Genomic DNA, 24,376 nt, shown 5'->3' on the forward strand with positions numbered 1-24,376 from the left:
CCCAGCCAACACATTCTCAGCAGCTGTGTCCTGAGGTTATATTTCTTAAAATGAAACAATCTGCCTAACTTATCTGTGTTGTCAATAGCAGCTAAAGACAAACCAACACCAAACATTTCAAATAACTGTCCCAAGTTTTCAAGAAACTTTGAAAGGCCATTCCCGCCCCGTCTACAGCATTTCTTTCCCAAAGAAGGCCTGTTATAACTGCTCTTAGACGTTTCATGAATTCAACTAGAAATATAGTTGTTTTGTATACACCAATGATTAATAGTTTATGATGTTAGGCAGTACATAAGGTCAAATGTTCCCAATATTTGGCTAAACAAATGACATTTCAGTAAGGTTAGAGCTCAAGAGCATGCACACCCATACGCACGCACCCACCCACACCCACAGTGAAGGGGCAATAACTAGTACAGCTGACTGCAATTTTTGGAGGAGCCACAAAGTTGATGCCACGCCCTCCCAAATCTGGGAGATGAACAGTGGTTAAGAGGAGGCAGGGAAAAGCAGCTTTTGGCCAGGTTTCTATGGGTATTGACAATGGCTGGGATTTACCTGTTTGGGGGCTATGAATAAGGGTTTCTAGTGAAAGTGCATCCTCAACAGCATCACTACTGTGCCATTACAATAAGGAATTTAATGAAGAAAGGTCACCCAGAGAACTCATCATGGGAGCTGTGCCCAGCTTTTGGGTGCACAGTCTTTGATTAATTCCTTTAAATGTAGGATAATTCAAAACCCCTTGCTCCAGCCTACAAGGAAATGTTTTTTGAATGCATCCTTGCTAGGATAAATAAGCTCACAGAGATGAAAAATTCCCACAGGATGATCTGCCAAAACCTAGGTCAGGAATACATGGTTCATTTTATTGAAATATTCATTTTCTCCGTCCTCATTTAATGAATTCTCATTCATCCATCACCATGCTTAATGGTGTTGGCATCCAGGCCCTGCTACAGCAGCCCAGACACAGCAATAAAGAAGACAGAATGGCAGGGTGCACGGTGGCCACCTGATTGTTGCATTCTGGCCACCTGCTGGAGTGGTCTTGGTTGGTTGAGCTGCCTCCCTCCTTGAGAGGAAAATTAAGCCCTCAAGAGCAGAAGAAAAACAATAAACTATCTGGCAGCAGGATGTCCCAGGGACAAGGCAGCAGGAGGGAAAGATGTAACTAACGATCTGCCTGTAATACCTTAAAGTTCATGGATTCAAACCCCATCCAGTCAAGAACAATAGTAAATCCTTTCTCCTTCTCTAAAAGAAGGCTGTTATTTAAATGATTATGCAAGTCAGGAGATGTTTTGGGATATAGTTAATAGCTATAATTAATTGTTGGGAAGGCTGGAACCTTCTCCTTGGGCTGTGGCTTGGCAGTTGAGTTGCTGTTGCATCTTTAAGGCTCTGATACAGTCCTCTTTTTGGGGGGAGGTGTGCAACCCATGTAATCACAGGTCCACTGACTTTGCCCAAGCCTCCCTACAAACTCTTCTAGCATGCTGGAAAGATGGGAGCTCCCATAGGGGAAAAAGTTCAGGGACTGTGGCCTAGCAGAATGGTAGGTTCCCTCCATCCTGTTTCTTTCATCTCTCATGGCAACAGAATCACACCATTTATGCTATACTCAGCATCTTTCACACCCGTGGATTAGGGACGGGACTTGCTCCATTAAGTTTATAAGAGCCCAACCCCAAACCTTTCAAAATATATTTTCATATCGTGGAGGAAAAAAACGCTAAACAACATGAAGAGATGTGAATGATGGATAGATTCTTCGTAAGCTGGAATAAATAATTTGCACACTGAGTGATGATCAGAAGCAGAAGGAGCTCAGCCTGCCTCATGTTCCTTGCCAGTGGGAAAGGTTATAAGCTTTGTACTGGCCACACAAACCATAATTGGGAATGGGAGGAAGTGCTAAAGAAATTGGACCCAAAGATAAAAATGTAACCTGTTGCTAACAGATTTTTAAAAGAGTTGAACAAACCCATTTGCTATTAGAGGTTTTCCCAACATCACAATGGGGCAGCTGAATCTTCAGGATATACCTTGTAGAAGATGGGTACAATCTTTTAACAAAGGTGAGGGAGGGACTTCTGATTAATACAATGTGATCAGTAGAGATGTTATTAGGTAGCAACTTAAATGTTGCCTCAGAACTTAAATGTTGGCACAATTTGTACTCTGTATATTAATTAAAGTTATTTGCAGATAGGGTGACCTGATGTCCCAATTTAATAGGGACAATCCTGATATTTGGGACTCTGTGTTATATAGGTGCCTATTAACCCCCACCCCATGTCCCGATTTTTCACAGTTGCTGTCTGGTCACCCTATTGGCAGATATGGTACTTGCTTTCTTGAAGCCAGTGCTCAAACTTTGCGTGCATTTTCTTTAATGGAGTATTTGACGCCTATAACCAAAGGGCTCAGCTACTATGGGTCTGTAAGAATTACAAACAAGTGCTAAGGGCTAAATGGAGCTTTGATTATGAAGTGGTGCATAGCTATCCCACCCCTGGAATTAATTGCTCCCACTTGCTCCATGGGGAAGGAATCTGGGCCACTCCCTTACCAGGTGCAGGTCATTCCCTTCCCATTCTTCTGGCCAGATATAATGGCTAGCCAAGGCTCTGCTCACTTGACCCTGCTCCTCACTAAACTGCATAGGTAGGGGAGAGAGAGAACTGGACTCTCAGCGCCTGTCATCCCACCTCACCTGAGCAAAAGGCAAAGATGCACAGAGTGTGTGAGTTGGTAGCTTCGAGTTAGGCACTACCTGGTTCTAAAAGCGGGAGAAATTTCCACTTGTTAAATAATCCATTTAGTGCTTTTAGAGGTGGTTTTTGTTGTTGTTGTTGTTGTTTGGTATTTTATTTTTTAATTCCTTAAATGACCATCAGTAGGACTAGCCATTTGCCAACTTGAATAACAGATGTGTACGAAATGCGGCACTAATCTTCAAATGGAATATACAGACTTATCTCTCATTAAATTAATGGCCCATTATGAAAAATCTAATATAATCTAATCATATTGTAATATGAAAATGAGAATTAAATGTCACATTGGTAGGAGGTTTACACAAGGATAACAACGAAGGTCTCAGTTGCATGTGGGAGAGGGGAATATTATACAGATCCTAGAAAATTAGGGCACTAAATTTACAACAATTGGGCTATATAAACTCAACCAGTTTCATTATTTTAAAAGATGTACAAAGGGATTGGCTGTATAGATTTTCAATATAGTTTCCAAAGTAATTTGCACTGGAGTTATAACAGATTTCCCACAACAGGAATAAAGACAAGAGGGATTGTACCTGACCATTTTCTACAACAAAACACAAAAGAACACTGGCCCACCGTTTGAAAGAAAGGTTGCTATGACAAGTTATTCCTGGAAGATATGCAGATAAAGTTGCACACAAATAACTGCATGTACAAAATTTGCAATACTGTGTATAATCAGATGATTGAATTTGGTTTACATTGAGCTAATTTAAGGATATGATTAAAGACAATTGTATGCTGCCTTTATCACCAGTGCACCAGAATGAGAAGCGATGACTGGGAGAATTATAAGTTTCAGATATATCTTTATAATCAAGATACTTCAGACAATTATCTTCGGAATTTAGGCTCAAGAGGAAATATCTCAATACAGTAGTTCTGCATTAATTAGTAGCACCTTTAGAGACTGATCACTAGCATGGTATTTTGGTGTTGGTAAAACTGTGATTTGAGTGCAGACCTTTCAACCAAGCCCTGGTTGAGACAGAGATTTTCTGGTTAGTACAGACTTCCTGAAATAAAGGTTTTCTTTGAAAATTTTGAAAATCCAGCATGAGAGAGCTGCTTTAGTTTTGTGACTCTGATCAGTGGGTGTGCAATGGAGTGTCTTGAGTTTAGTCTAATTACATTGCTCAGTCTTCCACCTTCTCACTTTCAATTCTTAGTTAGAATAAACATGTTTGTTCTTCCTTCTCCACCTTTACATTCGGAGTCACTATGTTTTTTTTACTCAAAGTAGTGGTAAGAGCAGGCAGAGAGCATTGAATGACATGGCTAAACATCACAGGAAGGGTTTGTCCATGAGTATCATGAATGCTGTAAAGTATCAGAGGGGTAGCTGTGTTAGTCTGGATCTGTAAAAAGCAACAAAGAGTACTGTGGCACCTTAGGCCTGGTCTACACTAGGACTTTAATTCGAATTTAGCAGCGTTAATTCGAATTAACCGTGCACCCGTCCACACCAGGAAGCCATTTAATTCGACATAGAGGGCTCTTTAGTTCGAATTCTGTACTCCTCCCCGACGAGGAGAAGGCGCTAAATTCGACATGGCTATGTCGAATTAGGCTAGGTGTGGATGCAAATCGAACTTAGTAGCTCCGGGAGCTATCCCACAGTGCACCACTCTGTTGACACTCTGGACAGCAGTCCAAGCTTGGATGTTCTGACCAGCCACACAGGAAAAGCCCCGGGAAAATTTGAATTCCTTTTCCTGTCCGGACAGTTTGAATCTCATTTCGTGGTTGGACATCGGGGCGAGCTCAGCAGCACCGGCAGCAATGCAGAGCTCTCCAGCAGAGGAGTTCATGTAATCTCTGAATAGAAAGAGGGACCCAGCATAGATTGACCGGGAAGTCTTGGATCTGATCGGTGTGTGGGGCGAGGAGTCTGTGCAGGCAGGAGGACAGAGCCCCCCTGCAGTGTATCTGCAACCGCCCTCCCCCGCCACAAAGTCCCATACCCCCCTCACCCAAAATAACCAGAAGGAGGGGCACCAGGGGCCATGAAAACTGTCACTGCACCCCAGCAGAGTGCTCAAGTACCCAAAAGCTCTCATACCCTAAATTTTTAGAAGTCCTTTCCTTCCCGCCTCACCCAAGCCCCCGTCCCAGTTTCATCCCCTAACTATCTAGTTGATAATAAAAAATACTTTTCTGTTAATTACTGTTTCCGTCATGTTCTTTTAGAGGAGACTGTGTTTGAAGGGGGGGAAGGGGGTTGGTAATTGGACAGGACAATCACCTTTACCAGGATACAGACACGGGGGCAGGATCAGCAGCAGGTCACACACACAGTGCAGTCAGTAGGCACCCTGGTCGGTATGGGAGGTAGTTTGCAGGTTCTGTGTGGGTGGGGGGGTACGTGACTTTGTAGCGGGGGAGGGGGGTTACAGATCTCATGCAATGGTCCCTGTCCTGGACCACAGAGCCACGCAGCAGAGGAATCTGTATCCGTCCTCCCCCGCCAAAAGGCCACATAGCCCCCACACACAGAGTCCCAAAAAGGAGGGATGGCAGGCTCCGTTGAAACAACCAGTCTGGCACTGCAGACCGCTCTGGGAGCAGGAACCTGTCATTCCTTGAGTTTAGAGGCGGTCTTTACATCACCGCACACCCTACCCAGCACAGTCAGCATCCCAGTTTCAACCCTTTAACGCAAAGTCATCAATAAAGAAACCTTTGTAAAGTTACAGTGGAACATGTATTTTATTTTTAAACGTGTGTTGGAAGTGGGGGAAGCGGGGTGGACGGGGTATGTAACTGCAGATGCTAGTCAACAGTAACTTGGTAAAGAAACAGGGGCAGGTTCAGTTTCTATGTAAAGAAACTGAACAGTCACAGGTCTCGCTGCTCGCTGGTACTTGAAGAGTTCCTTGTCGCTGTGCAAGGCGCCTGCATAGGGCTTCACGAGCCAGGGCATTAGCGGGTAGGCTGGGTCCCCGACGATCACTATAGGCATCTGCACATCCCCAAGAGTTATTTTGTGGTCCGGGAAGAAACTACCTTCCTGCAGGCGTCTAAACAGACCAGAGTTCTTGAAAATATGCGCGTCATGAACTTTGCCTGGCCACCCGACGTTGATGTTGGTAAAACGTCCCCCATGGTCCACCAGTGCTCGCAGCACCATTGAAAAGTAGCCCTATTTCTCAGCAGCTGACTGTGGAAGAGGTGGACGATAAGGTGCGAGGAGTTGACAACGGCCATAACTGCAGCGGGATCCGTGCTCGCAGTGCTGTGGCGCCCGCGCTGTCACTGAGCAGAAAAGTGCACGAACAGATTGCCCGCAGGTGCTTTCGGGGAGGGCGGGAGGGCGTGATTGACGGTTCAATGATGACAGTTACCCAAAACCACCCTCGACACATTTTTTCCCCCAGCATGCATTGGGGGGAAATCCCAGAATTCCAATGGGCAGCGGGGAGTGCGGGAACTGTGCGATAGCTTCCCACAGTGCACCGCTTCCAAAGTCGATGCTGGCCCCGTTACTGTGGACTCACACAGTCAAATTAGTGTATTTAGTGTGGATACACAAATTCGACTTCATAAGGTCGATTCCACAAATTCGACTTAAGTTGATTCGAAATAGTCTTGTAGTGTAGACATACCCTTATAGACTAACAGATGTATTGGAGCATAAGCTTTCATGGGTGAATACCCACTTCATCAGATGCATGTAATGGAAATTTCCAGAGGCAGGTAAAAATATGCAGGCAAGAATCAGTAGTGCATTTTTAATAGACATTAAAGTGTGGCTGGCTTATAAATACAGATATCTAAAGTTGTTTATGGTATCTTCAAGCAGAATATACAAAAAATTGCTCCTTTTTTGATAATGTCACAGGTCACAGCAATTGCACCTGTGTTCACCCGCTATGGTCCAACAAGGGCAACCATCTCAGACTTCCGACTGCCAGCCATCAGCTCTCGGGTGGGGACCAGCATGTCTCTCTCCCTCCTGACCAGGGTTTTTCCAGGCTGCACAGTTGCCTGCTTTTACTGTGTCATTCCCACCAGAGACAGGCTGCCTAAATAGGTCAGCATCTGTACTTTATTTTCTCATTATAGATAATAAACAGCATAATCGTTCATAGTTATAAAGTACTACAAGTTTATTTTTAAGGTGAAAGATTACAGAGGAAACATATTAAAAACAATAAAAGAACCTATACACATGCTAATAAGCTTACCAGAGCACATCTCCCACCCTCCAACTCTCATAGAGGCTCCTGCTCAGAGTCAGTTCTTCAAACCGCACAAAGGGGGGGTTCTATGGTTACAAGTTCATAGCAGCTTCAGCTCAGAACAAGCAACCCCATGAATCCTTTAGTCTTTCCTTTATACAGCTTGGCCTTCAGATTCTAGGAGCAGGTAACTGGTAGACAACGGTCCCCTTGTCATGGCAAAGCTTCATGACTTCATGGGCTTCATGGGCTTTTGCATAATTACAAGTGGGGAATGTGCATTCACCTCTCTCTAGAGATTCCCCAGGCAAACCATGTAGTGCTGCGCAGCCAAAAGTCCATTCTTGTCGGGTTCACTGTTCTATAAAAGTACCCAACACTTCCTAGTGCTCACAATAACATCTAACTGTTGCATTTAGTACAATGTACTCTAAAGATACCAACTTAATGCAAGGCTTTTCAAGGATATTGCAGAAAATTGCCATATCTGTCACAAACATGTCCAAGATCCCCTTGCAAAATGTGGTCATTTGGGGCTCAGTGCTAAACCCATTGAAGTCCATCAGGCTCATAATCAGCAGGGCTCAGGAAAGACAGGATCCATCTTCCTTTTATCAGTTATCAGCTACAGCCAGAGACAGGATACTGGACTTCATCCACCTATTATCTGATTCACTGTGGGAAATGTAATGTTCTATAAACATTTGCCAATGAGAACACAGAAAATTATTCAAATGGTAACTCCCAACAACAAGAGTCTTGTAGAAATATGGTCTGATAGCAGCAATAGAAAAGTTTGTTTTGGTGATTCTTAGATAATTCACTACATATGTAAGGAGAAAACTCCAATAAGTTACTATGCCAAAGTCCTGAAGGATCAAAAAACTAACTTACAACCCCCAGTTGGTTTATATATCATCGCATTCTTGTTCAGGTTTCCATGCTGGGTAAACAGTGAATGAATTGAGGTATGAATGATGTGGTATAAATGTGTTTTTGTTACACTTATGTGTATCATCATATTTTGTCTGATGTGGGATGTCTTTATTTACTTCATCTGCTTGGCTTTTGTAGTTGTAAGGATCACTCTAGCTGCAATAGTTATGAAAGTTCTCATTATAGCACCAACAATATATTACGTTTTGTCCCTGTTCAAAATATTCCCAGCTTTTATCAGTTACAGCTGATTTGAGTTTGTATATTTTTTCCAGGAGCATCACCGGCACAAAAAGGCTGCAAACGATACACATTTCTAAAGCATCTTGAACCAATTCAGCTTTGGCAGTCTAAATTTACAACCATAATTTCTCATCTTGTTAGTATGTTGACCTGTGGCATGTTGCCTGACATTATCCACAATGCTTTGGACTGTGGTCATCCTGCAACATTATTGAGACTAAGGTTATGTCTACAGTGCTCCGTGGTTTGGACTATAGGGGTGTGAATATCTATATGCTCTAAAGTGCAGTCCTGTAACGCCCATGTGTGGAAGCTGCAGGCATGAAGTAAAAGTTTCCTAGTTCACATTAAAGTAGCCCTATTTAAAAGGACTAAATTAAAATGAACTAGGAACCTTTTAGTTCACACCTGTAGTGTCCACACTGGGAAGTTACAGGCATCGCAGCACTTTGGCACACGCTGCTATTCACACCCCAGTAGTCCAAAACTGCAGGGTAGCGTAGACAAGCCTTGAGTATCACACTATAGATAAACACAAGTTACAGCTCCTATAAAAATTCCAGGAGAGTAAAAAAAAAGCCAGTGGATTTTGACTTGATCAAACTTCTTGAAAACTGATCGGGGTTGAATGTTATACAGCTGAATGTTATACATCTTAAAACTGACTGGTGTTGAATATGATATGGGCCAGATTTTCAAGAGTCCCAAGTACTCACCAACTGGGCCCAGATTTTTCAAAAACCTTACTTCCCATTCAGGCAACTAAACAAAATGTCAGATTTTCAAAAAAACACAGCCCCCAACAGTTCCATCATGTATCTCTGTCTTGTTCCATGTAAGCATCCCATTCAGTGTCACTTCTCTTTGAACCTTGCTCAAAAAATGCTAACAAATATCATTTGCAATTCATATGGCCAAATCAATTTTCATGAGAACACTGAAAGACTCTTCTCTGTGAGGACTGCTCTTTCTAAAGACCTACCTTCCAGCCCCCCGACATTTCAGTTCTAGAACTGTTAAAAAAATTGCAAATATTTATTTTAGAATGGGAAGAAGTGTTTTTTGGTTTTTTTTTTACTCTCCTCTTCTTCATACTTGTTCAAAAGTGAAACCCCTCCCTCCAATATAGGAATGCCATAGTTATGGGGCTGATTACACCTCTGCCCATTCCTGGTCTCTCTGAGTAGGGCCTCCATCAGGGGCCAGGCCTCCTGCCTTTACAACTGTCTTGGGATGGAATCACATGATGCCAACTGCTCATTACCATGCAGGCACAACTGGATTCAGGCGCCTACTTGAACCCTCTTGGAATCCTGTGACCAGGCCCAGAATGACTAGCAGTCATCTTAAGACAAATATGTCTATCAGGAAAATTAAACAATGTATTATAGAATGATTTCAAAACAACAAACAATCTATACCCATTCTTTAATCTAATCTCCTTCAGTACAAGCTAAATGAGTTGGGCTTCCCTTTTGAGTTCCAGGAAAAGAATGGAACAAATTTGTATTCTTTTAGGAAGCCAAAGAGCTTTTGGGACCCAGTCTGGTCTCCATTTGACTCTCGCTTAGTCTTTTCTTCTGTATCAAAGGATCTCTCCTTTCTCCAAGCCCCGCCTTCCCTCTGTGAGTTTGAGCCTAATAACAATATATCTCAATGGCTTGTGTTACAGGAGGGCTCAGACTATTTTCCTTTCACCTCAGACTATTTTCCCCCATCAGCCAGACATTGAAGAGAATACCCCAGTGATAGGTGCTCCATCATTGCAATCACAGGTCTTTTGATGAGTCTCTCCTGTGGGGCAGTGTGCTGAACCTGTCTGCTCCTCCTGACATTCCAACACACCATCTGAGAACTACTATACATAAATCATAATTTCATGTACAGATCAGTATTCACCAACAAGCAGCCCCTCATTTGTCACAAAAGACCAGGCCTGGAAAATTTCATCCTGAAAGGTCAAATTTGGAAATTAGGCAATCTTAACTAAAGATGCTAGTAATACTCTAGTAACCCTGGAAATGGTAGAATTGTCAACAACAATGCAGAAAAAGCAGAAATGTTCAATAAATATTTCGATTCTGTATTTGGGAAAACCAGATGTTATATTACATGATGGTGAAGAAAACTTTCTGTTCCAATAGTAACTCAAGAGAATATTAAACAGCAACTACTAATGTTAGTCATTTTTTAAATCAGCAGGTCTGCATATCATGCATCCAAGAGTTTTAGAAGTGCTGGCCAAGAAGATCATTGTACTATTAATATTGACTTTTTACCAACTCTTGGAACACTGGGGAAGTTCCAGAAGACTGGAAGAAATCTAATGTTGTGCCAATATTTTAACAGGGTAAATGGGATGACCCAGATAACTATAGGCCTATCATTCTGACATAAAGCCCAGGCTAAATAATATAATGCCTGATGCGGGACTTGATTAATAAAGACTTAAAGGACAGTAATACAAGGATGGTAATCATTAATGGCAATCAACATAGATTTATGGAAAACCGATTATCAAATTAACTTGATATCTTTTTTGCTGAGATTGCAATTTTGGGTGATATATTATATTGAGTCTTCAGTAAGGCATTTGGCTTGGTACCCCAAGATATTTTGATTAAAAAACTAGAACACAACAAAATCAACATGGCACTTATTAACTCAACGGTTCCCAAACTTTTTACTAAGGCAATCCACCTTAGTCTTTTTTAGTGACTCATCATTACATATGTATACTCACTGCCCCAGTACCGCAACCCTAATCCCAGCTCTGTGCAGAGCGGAGGCCCTCAGGGGGATAGAGAGGTTGTTCAAGAGCCAAGTCCACTGTTCTATGCAGCTGCCTACCTTGTCTATGGATAGAGTGGACCCTGGACTGGGCCTACAATTGTGACCTGGCACACAGGGTTGCAGCACCACTTAGGTTTGGCCTGGCCACCCCTCTGTCATGATGTCTGGGAAACAATTTAGAAAGGATGTTAATAAAGTGGAGAGAATTCAGAGAGAGCCACAAAAATGATTAGTGGACTCCAGTTCAAACAAGAATTAATTCAGGGACATCCTATGATCTGTATTACCCGGGAAACAGATTAGATCAGTGATACTCAGACCTCAGTGGTTCAGGAGCCAAATTAATGATCAATATTACCCAAAAGAGCCACAGTAGTGTGAATTCTTTGTTTCATATACTATTTATACATATATATATATATATTATTCTCACAGCAAAATGACTGACCAAGTATTCTATAATGGTTAATACCATAGTAAAAGCATCCTGACTGGTTAATAACTCAGACTGGTTAATAATTAAATCACACTGTGTTTTAAAATCATGTGTTGCAGCAGGAGACACATTGAAGAGCCTCGTGTGGCTCCTGAGTATCACTGGACTAGATAATCACAATGCTTGCTTCTGGCCTGAGAATCTATGAATCTATAAAATTAGATATAGGATATAGATATATAATGAATGCTATTGATTTTAAAGTAGTCAGGAACTAAAAGATGTTACAAGGAAAAAAAATAGGGTGGGATTTTCAAAAGTGCGCAAGAGTTACTGGACTAACTCCCATAGGCACCTTGGAACACCCCCCCCAATAATTATAATAAAATATAGGGTAGGCACACTTGAAAGTTCAATAACTGCTATAAGTTTGTCTCAAGGAGGAAGTTGTAAAAAATCTGTCATTGAACTGAAATATTTAAAATCTTGTACAGGTTGTGAAAACTAATTATTTTAATTAAAGACTGGAATAATGAAACAAATTTTGTAATTTCTATATGTCACCCTGACATCCTATTCTTTTTTATGGACTGTAGTGAGCAAAGCAAGGGCTAGTAAAAAGTTAGTTTCTGCTCTGGTTTCTCTCACTCTCATACTGCATTTGAATCTTAATAGATTTTTCCAGCCAATAATGACTTAATGGAAACCAAGAAATGGGACAAATCCTAGTGGAGGTGGCAGACAGCTTACTATAGAGTCATTATTTTTCACTCACTCATCACTCATATAATTTAGTGGAATTATGTACATAAACATATTACCGGCATCTACTGAACTTATATATGTATGTTTTCACTGTTTGCGTAGGCATTCATTCAGGAGACATTAAGCAAGTCATACCCTTATGGAAAGCATCTGAGCAAACACAATAGAAACTGATACTATTCTAGCCTCTGGCCCAATTTGTCATGCTTTTAAACACTTGTGGAGATAAGGCATGGAGATGTTATTAGCAATATATGATCTTTTCCAGATTTTGATGTCTTTCCAATCTAGTCAGCCCCCGCAGCTCTCACTGCAAATTCATTTCAAAGAGAGGGGAAGTGACCTCTATTAATGCACTGTTCTGACATGAGTCATCTGATTTTAATGTTGTTACTTGCTTTATCTTCTTATCAGATCGCTTAAAAGAAAGGTTGGTCTTTAGAGGTGAATCTTCAGAAAAGATAACCAAGACAATGCTTTTAGAGACACAAATGAATTGGTACTAAATATAGCCTACTATTCCTGAGTAAGGGTAGAGGCCTATACACCTGATGTACCTAGAAAGACTGATGTTAAACAACTCTGCTCCAGTCAGCAGGTATCAGAGGGGTTCTATGGATTAAGGGTCACTCCTCATTCTGCATCTATAGTCAGGGGTGGCTCTAGGCATTTTGCTGCCCCAAGCACGGCAGCCTGCCTGCCACCCTCGCAGCGACTGGCAGAGCGCCCCCAGTGGCTTGCCAACCTAAGCACGTGCTTGGCATGCTGGTGCCTGGAGCCGCCCCTGTCTATAGGATCTCAGTGCCTATATTCCTGTTTAGAACTGAAATACACATGCTGACTCAGAGGTCAAGTTCAGCCATGGTGTAAGCTGCTGCAGTTCCAAACTGGTTTCAGGGCTGAATCTGGCCCAGAGTATGTATCCAGCTGAGTTGATTGAAGGAGAATTATGAGATTAGGAGAAAGACCTTGAGTTAGTTACTTTTCTGGAAATGCCTCTGCAGCTGAGTTATTAAGGGAAGATTCTTCCTTAGTGGGGTACATGCTGGGGGGAGCAGAAAGAAACCCTTCCCCTCCACCTTGTATATTTGCATAAGGACACCCTGGGGAGATTTAGTGAAGGAAGGGATTTCCCTGTAAAGTACTTGTCATAACTATAAAGGGAAGAGTAACAACCCTACTGTATACAATACTATAAAATCCCTCCTGGCCAGAGGCACCAAAATCCTTTTACCTGTAAAGGGTTAAGAAGCTCAGGTAACCTGGCTGACACCTGACCCAAAGGAGCAATAAGAGGACAAGATACTTCCAAATCTTGGGTGGGGGGAAGGCTTTTGTTTGTGCTCTTTGTTTTTGATGGTGTTTGCTCTTGGGACTAAAAGTGACTGGACATCAATCCATGTTCTCCAAATCTTTCTGAACAAGTCTCTCATATTTCAAACTTGTAAGTAACAGCCAGGCAAGGCGTATTCGTTTATCTTTGTTTTCTCAACTTGTGAATTTTACCTTTGCCGGAGGGAAGTTGTCACAGAGTGTGGGGGAGACTAGGCCCAGCACCCGCGGCTTCCTGCGATTCACCATGACTCTCAGCCAGCCAGTAAAACAGACGTTTATTTAGACGATAGGAACACAGTCCAAAACAGGTCTTGTCAGTACAGACAACAGGACCCCCTTTAGTTAGGCCCATCTGGGGCCCCCCGGGAGGCCACAGCCCCGTTGGGAAGCCCAAACCTCATCAGGGCACCCCTCTCCATTTCCCAGCCAGCTCCAAACTCAAACTCCCTCCGGCCTCCCACTCAGCCTCCCAGCCTTTGTCCTTTTTCCAGTTTCCTGGGCAGAGAGGTGTTACCTGGCCTCCAATCCCCACCTGGGTTCTCAGGTTACATGCTCAGGTATGCTCCCTTCCCCAATGCAGGCAGTCCCAAACTCCCCTGCAACCTTCCCAGGTTAATACTCCCCACTCAGAATTCACATAACACATCAAGAACATTCCCACTTCATCACAGAAATTTATCCGTTTTGTTGTAACTTTGAAACTAAGGCTAGTGGGGATTCCTCTGGGCTCTTTGAATCTGATTACCCTGTAAAGCTATTTTCCATCCTGATTTTCCAGAGATGATTTTTACATTTTCTTTTTAATAAAAACTTTCCTTTAAGAACCTGACTGATTTTTCCATTGTCCAAAGACCCAGGGGTTTGATCACTTTGTAACCAATTGGTTAGGATATTATTCTCAAGCCTCCCCAGGAAAGGGGAGTGTAAGGGCTTGGGGGGGATATTTTTGGGGAAGAGGAACTCCAAGTGGTCCTTTCTCTGTTTCTTGTTAAATCACTTGGTGGTGGCAGCATACCAGGTTTTAACCTAAACTAGTAGAAATAAGCTTAGGGAGCTTTCATGCGAGTCCCCACATCTGTACCCTGGAGTTCAGAGTGGGGAAGGAACCCTGAGAGTACTATATATTGGCAATAATCTTGTTTTTTCCCTACTGTTCAATAGACCATAACTTTGGGTTTATCTATTGGGATCAGAGGAATGTCTGCCATTTGATCAATTTATTTGGATCTAGGTAGTCAGGTGCTGAGTGATCTCAGTCCTTTCTATCTTCATCTGTCCTTCCTTGTCATTATGGTCGAGTAAAATCAATGGAGTACAGTTCTACTCTATTACCTGGAGAGGAGCAATGTTGGTAGATAACCTTGGCGGGACAGACAGCAAAGCAATACAGAATGTAAACATTCTCAGCCAGATGAGAATCTTATGATACCTGAACAGAGATGTTTATAATAAGGAAATTCTGACAATCTTAGCTGTAGTGATATGGGAGAAATCAGTGACAACTATGGTAATTAGCTCTGCTTCCTCACAGCATATCATCTTGCAATGGCAGATCTTTGTTCAGCCACAATATACATTTAGATTGACATTATCTCTGAAATGTTCCAACCAGAGAAATGGATTTCAGGGCTGTCAGTAAGACCCTGATTTCTTGCCAGTATCATGAATAGTACAATAAAGCTTCAAAGAGGCAAGGGAAAAACATCTTTATCTAACTGATCCATCTCAGTTTTGTCACCTCTAGTCCAACTGGCAACAAACACATATACTTGAAGGAAGATGCGATGTTTAAAACAAACAGAATCTACTAACTTGCAGGCAGTTTGTAATAATTCTGTGTCCCTCTCCAACACATCGGTCTTCAGGCCAGGCGCTGAAATGTATTCCATGCAAGTTGGTTAGGAAGTGCTGTCTGCAGATTTATAATGGATAAGGATATTTTAATTCCCACTTTACATTTTTCATTCAAACGTATTCAAGAAGCCAAGTCTAAAGTTAATGATCATTGTGTTTTTAAAGCAGAATGTATTCCATAGGAGGGAAAGCTTTCCTAGACTGTGATGTCACTGCCAGAGATAAGTTTGGTTTTGCTGCTGAATGTGACTTGGATTTGGTGTTCCCATTCCTTAATGTTCCCCAGTGCCAGATATTGTACATGCCTTTTAGGTTTTGTCTATGTAGAGTCTAGAATGCCAGAGGCATACTATCATAAGGAAATACAAATGTGATCTTTAATATCAATAGGAATTTTTCTTTTGATCTTTTATTTATTTTCTTAATCTCTCTGATGCAATGCCATAATCCTTGTTGGCTCAGACATGGTATTAGCGGTTCTAAAATCAGTGCTGCAGCTGCAGCTGGAAAAGCAAGGTTATTCCTGCATTTCCATATGTTTGTGGGCATTTTTTACCTGCATCACAAGAAGTTTGGGCAGCAATTCAGAATGAGTTTGGGTCTACACCGCATGGTTAACACTGATAATTTTACAATCTGATTTGATGAGCTATAAGTAAAATACTCCACGTTTGTGACTTATATGCTGTAATGTCCTTCCCCTGTAGCTGAACTTGTGAATAAAATGAAAATAATAGAGCAGGAGTCGGGTGCCATTCCTGCCCAGATCCTGCCACATGGCCAAACCCAGCATCATCATCACAGGAGAAGGAACCCAGTAAATGTCCCATTGCATTACTCTGTGACAAAGAGGGATTTAAAGGACTAATCTACCCGTGTTCAGGTCTGGTCACTGTACCTCAAAACAAATTAAGCAGAAAAAGGAAGGTGGTCGTAAAAATGATTAGAGGCAGAGAAAGGTGTCTAGAGACTGAAAGGCTTGAGTAAAGCGAAGAGTTGTCTCAAGACAAATATGATGGAACATGACAGAGGTATTCAAAATAACAAATGGTTCACAGAAGCTAAGTCTGGGGTCTTATTTCCTCTTTCTTGTAGTACAAGAGCAAAAGACATTCAGTGAAATTGAGAGGCAGCAAATTTAAAAGAAAGATAAATTTAAAAACACACAGTTAACCTGTGGAATTCACTGTGATAAGATATCACTGAGGCCAAGGATTTAGGATTGGACATTTATACGGATAATGGTAAGAATTGCAGATACATTAGACAGGATGAACATTATTTTAGAAGGGATATAAACCTTTAGACTTCAAATCATAATTCAGACATTTTGGGAATGGGTAGGTTATTCCAAAATTATTCATTACAGCCCTTTTTGCACCTTCCTCTGAAGCATTCACTACTAGCTACTGCCCGATAGGATATTAGACTAGATAAACCTCTGTTCTGACTGGGTACAGCAATTGCATCTTCTTAGCTACTTCAAGGGTGATGTGACCCCCTCTTAGTAGTTCATAGGAAGTATCTCATTACCAACATTGGCTCTAAAATGAGACAACCTTGGTAATGTGAAAAGTTCACTGATTCTCACTGGGCCTCCACCCCATTACTACAGATCAGTGATACACTCTTGTATTACATTACAGTGGTTTATGAAAAAATTACATTAGACCTTTCACTGACTTTACCAGTGAAAACAATCAATGACTCATGAATCCAGGACAGATTATCATATTTATGTACGTTTCTATCCTGAGTACTATTATTATTTTACAAAAATAAATGAGAAGGGGTAAAACATATACTTTCTGGGAGAAAGTCTACACAAAATTCTCCCATTCACCTTACTTTTAGAGTAGTCCTTTATTTAAGGTTGTGATAACTCCAGAATCTGCTAAATGTACTTATGTTTCTACAAACTGATTTCTTTCAATGCTAATCTTGTTTTCAAAACTTCTCTTTTTGTAAATACTATCTTATCTTTAATAAGAACCATTTTATTTATTAGTTTATCATTCTGGGCACAGTTACTACACTTACAGATGCTGTCCATGTTGTTTCTGACGTTTGCTATGAAGAATGAAAACTTTGTACTAAAATATTTTTGGTTATTATTTTGGACAGTTAGTCGGAAAAGGTGCATATCAGTGATATACAAATGCAGTGCACACAGCAAAAGGTAGTATATAGATCCTAGTCAAATATCTGTGGCTCCGGATCCAAGGTCCATTGAAGTCAATGGTAGTTTTGCTATTGACTTCAGTGGGTTTTGGACATGTTCAATGTGCATGGCTTCCAAAAACACAAACTGTTTGTAAATGGCCCAAGCCATTCATGGTTACTAGAAAATGGATAAAAGGGACAAAGTTATAGTGGAACTTTTTTTCAACACCGAGTCTCACAGAGAGAGAAAGAAGCCTTGTTTTTATATTCTTATTATGGGTGTCCTGTACTATTGTTCTTGGCATAACTCTTGTTAACTCTAATTTGTCTCAGGATTATGCGGATTCTTGAATAATTAAATCTTGGACTATTTTCATTTTATTTTATCCAATAGTTTTCCCAAGCCCATTATCAACAGCCTTGAACCTTGCACACAAGTGTTTCGTGCCAAGTTTTTGCCAATCATAACTTAGTTTGCTCCACTTTGTGTTATTACTCAGTCTTTTAAAATAGGAATACTAAAACTCCAAATGTAAAGCACTCATTAGCTCGTATACTCTTTATTCAATGTAAATACTAAACATAAAACCAAATGAAATTTAACTTTAAGGTTGAGAGACATACCCAGTTATTATTCTATTTGCTTTTAATTGGTATAAAAATGTATATTGTACCCTGGGTACACTGGCAGAAATTAAAACATTCCAACTAAGCATGCCAAAAGCTGACAGAACAGCACACAAAAGTCAATCTATTTTAGGTAATTCCATGATCTCCAACTCAGACTCTTTAATATATTTTTCCTCCATCCCCATTGTATAGAAGAGAAACTGAGACATAAAATTATTTGTTCAAGGTCACACAAGAAGTCCCTGGCAAAGCACTGACTTAAATCCAGGTCTCTTGACTCTCAAACAGCCTAACCACTGAGCCATCCTTCCTTTCAAGGAGAAGCCACTGCAAAGTAAGGTGCAGTGGTTTAATGTGCTCTTGTTTGCTGCACGCGACACTACCTGTGAGTGGTCATTGTAGGTTGCCCCAAGTAGAATCATCTGCAAGTTCAGCCTAGAGTTATCAGAGATATAGAGAGTCTGCATCAGAAAGGTTAGGAACTCTTGGTTAGGTTAGCTGAAGGTGCTAAAAGTCATGTCAAGCAATGCCTCACAATGTTCTCTAGAGGCCACATATGCACATTGAATGCAAGGCATGGAAAGATGGAAACTTATAGGCCTCTGCTTATGAGAGCCCTTGAGAAGGTTAAGCAATTACTTCAGACAGCCCTCTCCAAAAAGGAGCTGTTGTAAACTGACCCTATCCATCATTGCCAGCTCCAGCAAAATGGAAACAATTCCAAAGTGCACTGCAGATTCCCAAGTGCCAAGAGAGCTTTATGCTTAGTTGTTACCAGTACGTCTTTGGCTGCTGAAGGAACTGCAACACTTTGTACGTCCAGGGTTGGGAACTTTACAGAGAGTAGAACCTGTTTAACAAGTGACTGTTCGTGGTAAAAATCTCCAACATTTGTTTAGTCTTTGTTCTAAAAAGAGACCTGAATTCTGCTTTTTTCCCCAGTGGTTAAAATTTTGCGACAATAGACAAATTGCTTAGGGAGGGTACTAATTTAGTAGCTAATTGAGCTGAAAGGAAAAGGCTCAAGAAATACCATAGACTACATCACCATTTGATCCAGAGCCAGGAAAGTGAAATTCCATGTAGAAACAAACAGAATAAAATGCTTGGCCTCAATATTTATGTGTTATATATACTCCATGTATAGTGAGCACGCAACCAGCAGGAAAACCAAACCAAATAATTAAAAAAAAAACAAAAAACACTTTTTCCTCAGGCTTGAAAAAATGTCCCGAAAAATTAGCAGCTCAAGCACAAAATCTACCCATCCACCCTTTCTCCAGTGATTATGTTAATGACAGACTAATGATAATTTACTTGCCCATAAAAAAATGACTCACACCAGCTCAGTGGAAGTTTGCAAGGCTGGTTTACATATGTGAGCACTGTAATGATTTTGTTACAGACCTTTTATGGAGGAACTGGTGTGTGTGATTTACAAAGAACAATGCAGAACTCATTTCACTGTGTATCAGCTTCCAGTATTGTAGGCATGGAATAAATCAGGGATTAAAAACACAACCTTTCACCCACAGTACAGAACTAACCACACAGAGCTAAAATGGGTGTTTAAGGAACAGCCCAGAGTAAGGGGTGCTCTGGGAGTGCATGCCCTTGGTTGAGCATCAGAAGTGCTCCCTGGTGTGCAAAGGAAGGATGCATGGATGATACATCCCTTTAATGGTTTACAGGCCAATGCAGGAGGAAAGAGGGCACTTGGTCTGACTCCTCCTTGCCCTTTTCCACTCCCACTTTTGGGGCACCGTACACTCTTGGATGAAATAGGCCCCAACATGGGGCTACCAGATAATGTGCTGCTGAAGGTGCCAATGGAATCATTAAGGATTCCCAGGAAGCAGTGTTAACCCTGGTGTCCTGGCCAAAATTCCTACTTAAGCAATAACATTCTGCTTATCCAAATTCCATGTGCCACTTCAGTTGCACTTAGCATTCTTCACTTCCTATCCTAAACTATTATTGCTGTATATTAAACAGCTCTTGTGTTCCACCTCAGATAGTGGTTGCAAACTCCTTGATGGATGAAGTGACCATTATACATACTTTGCTGACCTTAGATGGTACCATGAGACTCAGTTGACTAACGCATGTGAAATGCCTTGAGGGTCTCAGTTGAAAAGTGCTATAACACTGTACAATTTTATTATTCAGACATAAAATTATCACAGGATTTGCTGTGGCTAGTATGGTGTGGTATAAGATTTTATTGGCATGAGTTATAATTGGCTGCTTTACTCATCTGTGGTTAGAGACATCGCCTATAAGAAGCAATGTTGTCTACCTGATTTCACTGAACTAAAATTCACCTCAGCAGAAATGCACATCTACCAAAACTGTCAAGCTACCATCTGCTCAACAACTGGTCATTTCAATGTTGCATGTTATGGGATTAATTGATTTTAACCAGAAGGGACCAATAGTCTTACTTCCTGCACATTTATGTTCTATAATGGAGTGACACATTCCCCCAGACTTGTCCTTTGGAAGCTCAGTCTCAAAATAAAAAAGGGAAACCACTAAACAAAGGAAAGCATACGATCCAAGGTTAGGAAGCTGAGGCCAGACAAATTCAGTCTATTTTTTTAAAGTGAAGGTAATTAACCATTGGAATAATTTACCTAGAGACATGGAGGATTCTCCATCACTTGAAGTCTTTAAATCAAGACTGGATATCTTTCTGAAAGATATATCCTAGCTTAGCCAGACGATATGGAATCGATGCAGCAATCATTTGATGAATTTCTATGGCCTGTGTTATACAGGAAGTCACAGTAGATTATCATTATGGTCCCTTAAAATCTATGAAAGAGAGGGTTAATGGACACAGTAACGTTTCTGGGTATTATGCTCAGTGGTTCAGTAGATTCTTCTGGTTCATCAACAAACCCTTAGTAAGGGGGAAGCTTATTATATTTGGTACCAGTGCTTTGTCTGTGTCTATTGCCACTTGAATAGATCTGTAACTGACTCATATCCTCTGTGGATCAGGCACAGAGGGGGATGCATAACACATGTTGACTGGTGGGTTACATGATTATCTAAAACATTCTACATTGTGGGGATGCCCTGAATTTATGGGCTGATGGATTTGATGTTCATCTCTAACTTCTAGGATCTGGTTTAGGATTGATAGTGCATTTCTAGTCTATATTAGACTGTATCAGACCCTTGTTTGGGTGTGCTAAGGAGGAGGGGGAGAACTTCTGCTAAAGGGCTGGGCACAATGAGCATCCTTAAGTTCAGAAAGTCAAAGGACTCTGCAAAGCTATCACTGTTAGTGGTGCTAACCTCTGCAAAGTGGGTAAGGAAAAGCCATGGCCCCGGCACTGCTCAGGAGAGCTGGCTATCCTCCGGAAAAGATTTCATGTTGCATCTTGTATAAGGGAGGTGTATGCGGGGGTGCAGCTCTGCCCTGTCCCTCATACTTAGCTTAGTGGGCTGACAGAGCTTTCTATTTCTATCCCCAATGACAGATTGTGACTGGTTGTTTCATAGGGGCTTCAGTCATCATTCCTGTTATTTGAAACTTGCAAACATCATATGAATATGGGAGGAAGCCTGGAAAGTTTTTGTGTGGTTAAAACAATGTCATTACATGTGTTCGGCTCATATGTCTCATTCCGAGTCTGGTTTACCATGAAAAAATATTGCGGTGGGGTGGGAAAAAGAAGGAGCCAGAAATCTACCCACTTCTCCAGAACAGCTTCTCTGTTAACAGTCTTGTTTGGAAATTTGCTTGAAAAGTGGAAAGGCAACCTTTCATTTGTGGGGCTGTTGGTTTGGATCTCGCTCTCTCTCTGTCTCACAGTCTCTTCCACCCAGACAGCCAGGTGATGTGAGGCATCTGAGAAACCCTCATGTTCCCCAACTCCTACACACAGAATAAAGAGTGAAGAAAAATGGGGTCCTCTCGGGATTATTCTTAGTTGACGTTAATGAAAGACATTATGGGCTATGAACAGTGGGAAGAGAAGAAGAATGGCGGTGGTTACAGCATTAGGATGTGACTCAGGAGATTCAGGGTCAATTTCCAGTGCTGCCACATGGCTCCCCATGTGACCTCGGGCAGCTGACATACTCGCTCTGTGCCATGTTTCCCCATTTGAGATGTGAAGATAGCACTTCCCTTCACCCAACCTTTGCCAGGCTTGTCTGTTTAGATTGTAAGATATTCATGGCAGGGATTGTCTCTTACTGTGTGTATGCACATTGCTTAGTTAAATTGGTTAAAGCCTACAGGTATTACTGTAATACCAATATTAGTATTATTAATAATAAAGATATGGCCAAATGTGAATGGATACAGAAAAGGGGCAGCAAAGGGTTATAGCAATACAGACAGGAAACCAGAGTACTCTAAAAACACTGCTAAAATGTAAATGACTCAGCCAAATACAATTTCCCCAAGCAACTGTATAACACCATCAGACAGCACAGTAAAAAGAACATTTATTTAAAGCTAACATAACAACACAATGAAAAATTTGTTCTATCTGCTAAGTACAATAAGATCAAATAGGAGGAAAGAAGTTAAAGATCAATAAGAGGCTTTTTTGTGTTTTGAAATATTACTTTGCAGGCTACCTTCTGCTGGAACATGAAAGGGGAAAGATACTGAGAGGAAAGCTGGTGGGTGATGGAAAGGCTGAGGAGTGGGGCAGTGAGAATGAAGACTAAGAAAATAATATAGAGAATGAAACAAGCTGGGTGAGGTAATATCTTTTATTGGACCAACTTACGTTTATTGGGACCAACACAGCTACAACAACACACTGAGGCCTTGTCTTCACTACTGGGGTAAGTCGACCTAAGTTACGCTACACCAGCTACGTGAATAAAAGAGCTGAGGTCAACATCACTTAGGTTGATTTGCCGTGGTGTCTTCATGGTGCTGCATTGATGGGGGACGTGCTCCGGTTGACTTACGTCACTCTTCTTGGGCAGCTGGAGTACCGGAGTTGACCAGAGAGCGCTCTGCTATCAATTTAGCGGGTCTTCACTAGACCCGCTAAATCGACACCTGCTGCATTGATTGCAGCAGCATCAATCTCCCGGTAGTGAAGACAAGCCATAAGAACATTTGTAAATTTCTGTAAATATCACTCATATTGTCAAAAACTGATTTCCCACAAACAGAAGCTCTGCAAAGCTGCTATAAAGAATTAAGCTACTATAGTCCTTTGTTCAGGCTAAACCTTTCCATGAATTCTTGGCTTGAGTACATAAATGCCACTGTGTTTCTTTTATGAACTGAACTGCTAAAAGACATTCTTTTTGACACTCTAAGGCATTGGCTTATATCACAAGGGAAATGAAACCTCCTACAGAGAGGAGAACTTTTTTTATATGGATAACTTTTGACACTCTTTAAAAATGTTTATATTTTTCTCCTCTTTTCCCTGCCCAGTAAATTATCATTGTCATTTTATTTAATTAAAAAGAACTGATGCCCTCCTGGGCTTCTATCCAATTTCCTATATGTCCTGGGCAGCTACCAGTCTCCAGGGAGAGCTTTTCTACAGAATAATACAGGCCTTAATAGGAATCCCTCTCACCCAGATGAAGTTTCTAGCTTCTGTTTTTGGAGTAAAATCGTGGCAACTTTAGTAAAGAAAGTTTTCTAATAACACTTTCAGTTTCTTGCTGCCATACTTTCCACAATTTCATACTAATTCTTCATTTGTGCTGACAATACCTTGTGGATGTCTGTATTCAGTGACTCTTCTCCAGATGCGACTGAAGATGCAGCTCTCCAAAGAGGGCAATCAAATCCAGGAGCTTTGCAGATGTTCACACAGAAGCCCAGGGAAGGGAGGCCTGTGTGTTGTAATGGGTATGTAGTCTTATTTCTACTTGACATTGGAAATGGGCATTCCTGGCTCTGTGTTAGCTTTTAGATGGAGAGGTGACATCTGGACAAGCTGAACCTGGAGCAATGGCCAACACACAGGTATTAGGCAGGTTGAGCCATGTGTGAAGCAATGTAATGTGGGATACTAGCTGGAGCACTGCCAGAAGTGGAGTAGTCAGGAATGGGTCCACACAAACCTGAAAGCAAACAAACTCACTGCAAAGTGGAGTTATAGCTGTTCCAAGAAGAGTTATTTCCTGCAATCTAGGACACCAAATAAATTGCTTTAATAGTAGTCTGTGGATAAAAGGCATTCTAAGATGAACAAACTACAGTCACTCCAATGTAACAACCCCATGTAGGCAAGGCCTGAATGTAT

This window comes from Mauremys reevesii, linkage group 3, assembly GCF_016161935.1.
Source record: "Mauremys reevesii isolate NIE-2019 linkage group 3, ASM1616193v1, whole genome shotgun sequence".
Taxonomy (NCBI): domain Eukaryota; kingdom Metazoa; phylum Chordata; order Testudines; family Geoemydidae; genus Mauremys; species Mauremys reevesii.